Source organism: Suncus etruscus, chromosome 4, assembly GCF_024139225.1.
Source record: "Suncus etruscus isolate mSunEtr1 chromosome 4, mSunEtr1.pri.cur, whole genome shotgun sequence".
In the NCBI taxonomy this organism is placed as follows: domain Eukaryota; kingdom Metazoa; phylum Chordata; class Mammalia; order Eulipotyphla; family Soricidae; genus Suncus; species Suncus etruscus.
The window spans coordinates 167,518,282-167,526,025 of record NC_064851.1 but is presented as its reverse complement, the minus strand read 5'-3'; positions in this window follow the sequence as shown (position 1 = coordinate 167,526,025).

Here is a 7,744-nt window from a genome sequence, read left to right as displayed (position 1 = left end):
TCTAGGTCTTGCCTCTCCGTTCCAGCTACAAACACCCTGTCATTCCCAACTCTGATCTCTGCTGCCCCTCAAATTGGCCTTCCACCTAGGCCTCATGCATTTCCTTCTAAGGGCACTCTTTATCAGCTTTAGTACCCATCCTAATCCAGACTGATCTCAAGACCTGTACCCAAATTATGTATGTGAACAACCCTGTTACAAGTAAGGTATGAAAGGTATACCTCAAAACCCAGTGCATGTTAAAAATGTAATGGTGTGGGGCTGGAGAGCTAGCATAGAAATAGGGCATTTGTCTTGCATGCAGAAGGACAGTGGTTTGAATCCCGGCATCCCATATGGTCCCCCGAGCCTGCCAGGAGCAATTTCTAAGTAGAGCCAGGAGTTCTAAGTAGAGTCTCTGAGTGCTGCTGGGTGTGACCCAAAAACCAAAAAAAAAAAAAAAGTAACGGTGAGCATCCTCTCCCAAATTCTTTAAGTGTATGAAGGGGAAAAGGGGGAAAAATACAGAAAACAATCGATTTAATGGGCTGGAGCAATAGCACAAAGGTAAGGCATTTGCCTTGCACACAGCCAACCCTGGACGGACCTCAGTGAGCACTGTATGGTGAGGAAGGAAGGAAGGAAGGAAGGAAGGAAGGAAGGAAGGAAGGAAGGAAGGAAGGAAGGAAGGAAGGAAGGAAGGAAGGAAGGAAGGAAGGAAGGAAGGAAGGAAAGGGAGGAAGGAAGGAAGGAAGGAAGGAAGGAAAGGGAGGGAGGGAGGGAGGAAGGAAGGAAGGAAGGAAGGAAGGAAGGAAGGAAGGAAGGAAGGAAGGAAGGAGGGAGGAAGGAAGGAAGGAAGGAAGGAAGGAAGGAGGAAGGAAGGAAGGAAAGGAGGGAGGAAGGAAGGAAGGAAGGAAGGAAGGAAGGAAGGAAGGAAGGAAGGAAGGAAGGAAGGAAGGAAGGAAGGAAGGAAGGAAGGAAGAAAAAACAATCACGTTAAGACACAGTGAAGTCAGAGCAAATATATTAAAAATCATTTTAAATATAAGCTACTAAAATGTACATTCAATTGTTGGGCACCCAGAAGATAGCACACTAGCTTAAAGCACTTGTCAGGCAAGCTAAAGCCTCAAGTTAAAACCTTGGCAGTACCCATGCCTCTAGAAAATCTTCAAGACGATCCCACTATTTGGAAGGAAGATAAACATACAAAATTAATTGCAATTGGTCTAAAACAAATTTGGAACAGAGTAAAGACAAACCAACCCATATATAGCATTACGGGTCCAAATATTCATGGCTGCAGATCTCATTCTCTAAAACCTTCCTCAGAGCCTTGGCAAAACAGAAAACATCCTCATTTGATAAATGTCCAGTGACCTTTTCACCAGTAGAAACAGTAATAACAGACTATAAAAGAGGTTATCAGATAGAAGAGGAGAAAATAAGGGCGTTTGTGCTTTTTTTTTGGTTTTTGGCATTCCTGACTCTGTCCCTCAGGGATTATTCCTGGTGGTCCTGGAGGGCTGGGTCACGATCTGGGGAAGTAAACACAGTGCCAGACCTTGAATCCAGGTCAGCCACGTGATAGACAAGCACCATTGTATACTCTTCAGTCTCAAAGGGGAAAAAATGACTTTAACCAAAATTCCCCTATTCTAGTTATAGCAAAGGAGGTATTTTTTCTACTTTTCAAGATATTTTTTCCAAAGTAGCTTTAGGTGGTTTAAATGAGAAGCAGAAGGTTAAGTGCACAAGTTATTTTTGATCTTTTACTCATCTTTATTCTTCTGCCAATTGTACAGCTTTGGAAAAATTCTTTGACATTCTCAACTGCAGAGAAGAGATCTCATTACCAAACTGGGTAGACTTTGATTGCAATCATAGTGAGCAGAGATTCAGAACACACAGCATGGGCCAGATTTAACAAGATCCTAATACAAAAGTCCATTGCGAACACGCATGCACTCATATTCAAAGGCTATTTCCTTCAATTTTATATAAGAAAAGGTATACATTTCAAAATAAAATACCAAGTATGAAGTTCAGTACAAATGCACCAAAAAAGGATAAAAATTCAGTAACTTATACTGTGCTTTTCTGCTACATCTCATTTCAAGAAAAATGCCTGACCTGTGTACCAGCCAGTTTTAACAATAAAAACTGTAGTTAAAAAAATCATTTTTGTTTTGGGGCCATAGCCAGTGGTGTTCACTGGGTAATGACACTGCACTCAGGGATCACTCGCAGAAAAGCTTAGGGACTGTGGGGATCTAGCCTGGGTTAACTGCATGCAAGTATGTACACTATTCACAGTGCTATCATTGAGGCGCACTTCCCACCAATAGTCTTAAAGTCTATAGCATATTAAAAAACTTGAATTCAGGACCGGAGAGATAGCACAGCAGTAGGGTGTTTGCCTTGCACTTGCTTAGTCTAGGACAAATGGTTCGAATCAATGGCATCCCATATGGTCCCTCATGTCTGCCAGGAGCGATTTCTGAGTGCAGACCCAGGAGTAACCCCTAAGTGCTGCCGGTGTGACCCAAAGAAAAAAACAAACAAAACCATTACTTTAATTCAATCTCCTGAGACAAATCCTCAGGTATACAACCAATCAATATTTGATAAAGAAGCAAGAAATATGAAGTGGAGCAATGAAAGACTCTTTTAACAAGTGGTGTAGGGAAAACTAATCAGCTACAAAAAAAAAAAAAAAAAAAAAAAACACCTTTTTTTGGGGGGGGCACACCCGTTTGATGCTCAGGGGTTACTCCTGGCTAAGCGCTCAGAAATTGCCCCTGGCTTGAGGGGACCATATGGGACGCCGGGGGAACTGAACTGCGGTCCTTCCTTGGCTAGCACTTGCAAGGCAGACACCTTACCTCTAGCGCCACCTCACCGGCCCAACACACCTCTTTTAACACTGCACAAATATCAAATCAAAAGACCTGAAACTATAGAAGAAAATGCAAGCAAGAACACTCCATAACACTGTTTAAAGGCATATTCAACAATGAAACAAAGATAAAAAGGACTACATTCAACTAAGAAGCTTCTACACCTCAAGAGAAATAAGGATTTAAAGACAGCCCATGAATTGGGAGAAAATATTCACCCAATATCTATCTGATAAGAGGTTAATATCCAAGACAAATCAGGCACAAGTATATACCAGAAAAGATCTAACCCCGTTGAAAAATGGGGAGAAGGGGCGGGAGAGATAGCCCTGGAAGTAAGGCATTTGCCTTTTTCATGCAGGACAGTGGTTCGAATCCCGGCATCCTATATGGTCCCCTGAGCCTGCTAGGGGTGATTTCTGAGCATAGAGCCAGGAGGAACCCCTGAGCGTTGCTGGGTATGACCCAAAAACCAAAAAAAAAAAAAAAAGGGGGAGAAGAGATGAACAAACAGAAACTTCTCAAAGAAATACAGACAGTCAAAAGGCACATGAAAAAAAAATGATCCATATTGTTAATCAGGGAAATGCAAACCTAAACACATCAACTCATACCACAGACTACCACATATCAAAAAGAACAAGAACTAGTGCTGGCACAGATGCTGGAAAAAGGGATTCTTATTCAGTGCTGGTAGGAATGTCAACTGGTCCACTCTTTTGTGGATACCATGAACATACCTCAAAAAACTCAAGTTGAGCTCCCAGCAACACTGCTCTTAGGACTATATTCTAGGGACCTATGTTCACTGCAGCACTATCGACAAAAGTCAGAATTTGGAAGCAACCCAAACGTCTGAGAACAGATGGGTGGATATAGAAACTGAGGCGCGGGGCCGGGAAGGTGGCGCTAGAGGTAAGGTGTCTGCCTTGCAAGCGCTAGCGTAGGACGGACTGCGGTTCGATCCCCCGGTGTCCCATATGGTCCCCCCACGCCAGGGGCAATTTCTGAGCGCATAACCAGGAGTAACCCCTGAGCGTCAAACGGGTGTGGCCCAAAAACAAAACAAAACAAAAAAAGAAACTGAGGCACATCTCTGCAGCTGTTAGAAAAAATAAAGTCATGAAATTTGCTTATACATGGATGGATGAGAGTAATAATAAGCATACTAAGTCAGAGAGGCATAAAATGATCACACTCAATAGTGGGGTGAGAGGGGGAGAGAACGAAAAGAAAAAAGTCTGCCATTGCAGCAGGCAGGGGAAGGGCAGGAGGGAAGGTGGGGACATTGGTGGTGGGAAATGTATACTGGTGAAGGACTAATACTGGACATTGTATCACTGAAACTCAATCATGAACAACTTTAATGCAAGACTTACCTCAGTCCTTCAGATTGTTTCTGCCTCATCAGGTTGCGGGCAACCAGTGGTGCACTGCCAGGAACTGAACTATGCACATTCTCAGTCCTTTGAGAATCATTTTCCTAACCCTCCCCATTTTAATAAAACCTGGCAGTGCTCAGTGGATCATGTATTGATTGAACCCAAGTCTCCAGCATGCAAAGCATGTCAAAACCCACTCAGCTATAGCCTAGCTCATTTTTTTTGTAAGTGTTTTGGTCTTACCTGGCCATGTTCAGGGTTTATTCCTGACTGCACTTAGTGATCATGGGATCATTCTTGGTGATGTTCAGGGGGTCCTAGGGATTGAACCCAGTTTGGGTGTGTGACAGGCAAACACCCTACCTTCTGCCCTTCAAAATACAGTGATTTGCCTCCTCAGAAATATTAATTGCAGTTCAAATTTCCATCATAGGATCATATTCATCTTTGTATTTTTGGCACACTACACAGTGCGTGGCAGACAATAAGTTTATTGAGTATGTGAAAACTTAACAAATTTCTAGATTTTGTTCCCATCTGTCACAGACCCTTCCACTGGCCTAAACTTTTGAGGGGCAGGCTAGTGGACTTCGAGTTCTGAGTGGGACCTAATGCTATTCTTTCATGCTGTCAGCCCTCAAGAGACAAAAGCATTTAATAAAGAACTCTAGGTGTTTCAAGTTACCAGCAATTCTCTTATTTGAGCCTTTTTCACAAATCAAGATGTTTCCCCGGACTAGAGTGGTGGCGCAAGCAGTAGGGGTTTGCCTTACAAGCGCTAATCTAGGACAGACCAAGGACGGATCTTGGTTCAGTCCCCGGATGTCCCATATGGCCCCCCAAGCCAGGAGCGATTTCTGAGTGCATAGCCAGGAGTAACCCCTAAGTGTCACTGGTTGTGGTCCAAAAAAAAAAAAAAAAAAGATGTTTCCCTATTTGATGCAGAGAACATTTTCTTTCAATAAAATAATAAAAGATGGGGGGCCGGGCGGTGGCGCTAAAGGTAAGGTGCCTGCCTTACCTGCGCTACCCTAGGACGGACCACGGTTCGATCCCCCGGCGTCCCATATGGTCCCCCAAGCCAGGAGCGACTTCTGAGCGCATAGCCAGGAGTAACCCCTGAGCGTCACCGGGTGTGGCCCAAAAACCAAAAAAAAAAAAAAAAAAAAAAAAAGATGGCTAAAAAAAAAAAAGGTGTTTCTCTATTTGATGCAGAGAACATTTTCTTCTAATAAAATCATCAAAAAAGATGGCTGAAAGGCATCCATTCATAACTATGCCCCCTCCCTACTTCCAACAATCTTCAAATACCACTTCAATATATTTAGATACTTTTAAAATGGCAGGAAGCTAAATTTCCCCAAGTGAAACTTATTTTACATTAGTAATCACATCTCCAAAATTTAACCAAAAAGTAAACCTATAATAGGCAATAAAGATTCAGGGGCCAGAGAGATAGCATGGAGGTAAGTTGCTTGCCTTGCATGCATAAGGACGGCGGTTGGAATCCCAGCATCCCATATGGTCCGAGCCTGCCATGAGCGATTTCTGAGTGTAGAGCCAGGAGGAACCCCTGAGTGCTGCCCGTGTGACCCAAAAACCAAAAACCAAAAAAAAAAAAAAAAAAAAAAGATTCTAAAGAGTTAGATTTGTTGAATTACTCATTAATAAAGAAGTTACAGGGCCGGAATGATAGCATGGAGATAGGGCGTTTGCCTTGCATGCAGAAGGATGGTGGCATCCTGGCATCCCATAGGGTCCCCCGAGCCTGCCAGGAGCAATTTCTGAGCATAGAACCAGGAGTAACCCCGGTGTGGCCGGATGCGACCCAAAAACAAACAAACAAACAAATACAAAGAAGTTACAAACTAGTAACGGTTTGAAGAGACTGAAAAGAATCTCATGGTCCTGATTCTAAGGTTTATTTTAAATATGAAGATACAGAAATGCTTAAGATGTTTGAATGAGGCCAGAGCAATAATAGCACAGCAGCAGGGCATTTGCCTTGCATGTGATTGACCCGGGCCGAACCTGGATTTAGTTCCCATCATCCCATATGATCTCCCGGCTTGCTAGGAGTGATTTCTGAGCACAGAGCCAGGAGTAACTCCTGAGTGTCGCCAGTGTCGTCAACCCTCCCCGCAAAAAAGATGTCTGAATACACTCAACAAGCATACCAATCATGTTTTAAATCCAAATCCTTTACTCTAAAAGGAAAAACAAAACAAAGGCCAGGTAACAGGGATCAAAGGGTCAGCCTCATGCAGAGAGAAGCACCTTACCTTTAGCTTCAATAACAAGTTTCTTTTACTTTTCTGAGAAACCTGGCAGATACCGTAACTTTACCACTAGATTTATTATCTTTGATCACTTAGTTAAGTCATACTTGGTATGAAGGATACAATGAGGTCCCTGACCTCTGATATTCTTCCTCAGAAAATAACAGTGCCAGCAAAATTAAAAGAAAAATATCAGTTAAATCTGAATTGAAAATTCTACAAAGTAACTAGTCATTATTTCTCAAAAATGTCAAGGCTTAGGAAAAGGAAGACTGAAAAACTACTACAAATGATGGAAATGTGATGATTGAATGCATTGTTTCATAGTGAGTCTGAGAACTAAAGACATAGAAGAGAAACTGGGAAAATCCAGAATCATATTGTACCAGGTTCATCTCTCTCTCTCTCTCTTTTTTCTTTTACAAACTAGGTTTTGATAAACATGTGCGTAGATTTGTGTAAAATGTAATAGCTGGAGAAGCTAAATGAATTGTAAACAGGATTCTACACTAGCTTTGCCACTTTGCTGTACATCTGAAATGACTCAGAAACTGTACGAAGCTTCAGTCCTCAAAGATATAAAAACCATACTATCTATCTAAAGTCTATCTTGAAGACAGGATATTTACTTCAAATTCTTAAATATGTGCTATTATATCCTTATAAAGTTGATTAATTTCCTTTTAAATATTGGTGGTGCTGAATGGGGACAATAAAAGTTAAAAGGATCTTACCAGAAGGACCCTTTTCTTTAATTTCTCAATCTGTCATGCAAAAGTATAACTGGACATTTTATGCTTCATGTTAGGAATCTTGACCAAGAACATTTTGGGGCCTATTAAATTTTTCTGTATTAAGCACCCTATATAATAAAAGAAGACAAGAACCACTTAGATTCTACCATTTAAAAATAATTATAATAATTTTATAGTGGCATTTGTAACTTATTAATACTTAATACCACATCAGTTTTAAAGTCTCAGGGGGTAAGACACTTGCATCACATGCAGCTTGATCAGGATATCAATCTAGGAATAGTTCCTAAGCACCATGAACATAAAACCAAAACAAAACCATCCCTTAGATTTAACAACAAAAGTCTTCCTGTATCTTCAATGAGCTTTTCTAGAAATTTACTAAAAATTTGAAAATGTACCTTGAAAAACTGTTACACTAAAGAATAAATGTTCTCTCATATTCTAAT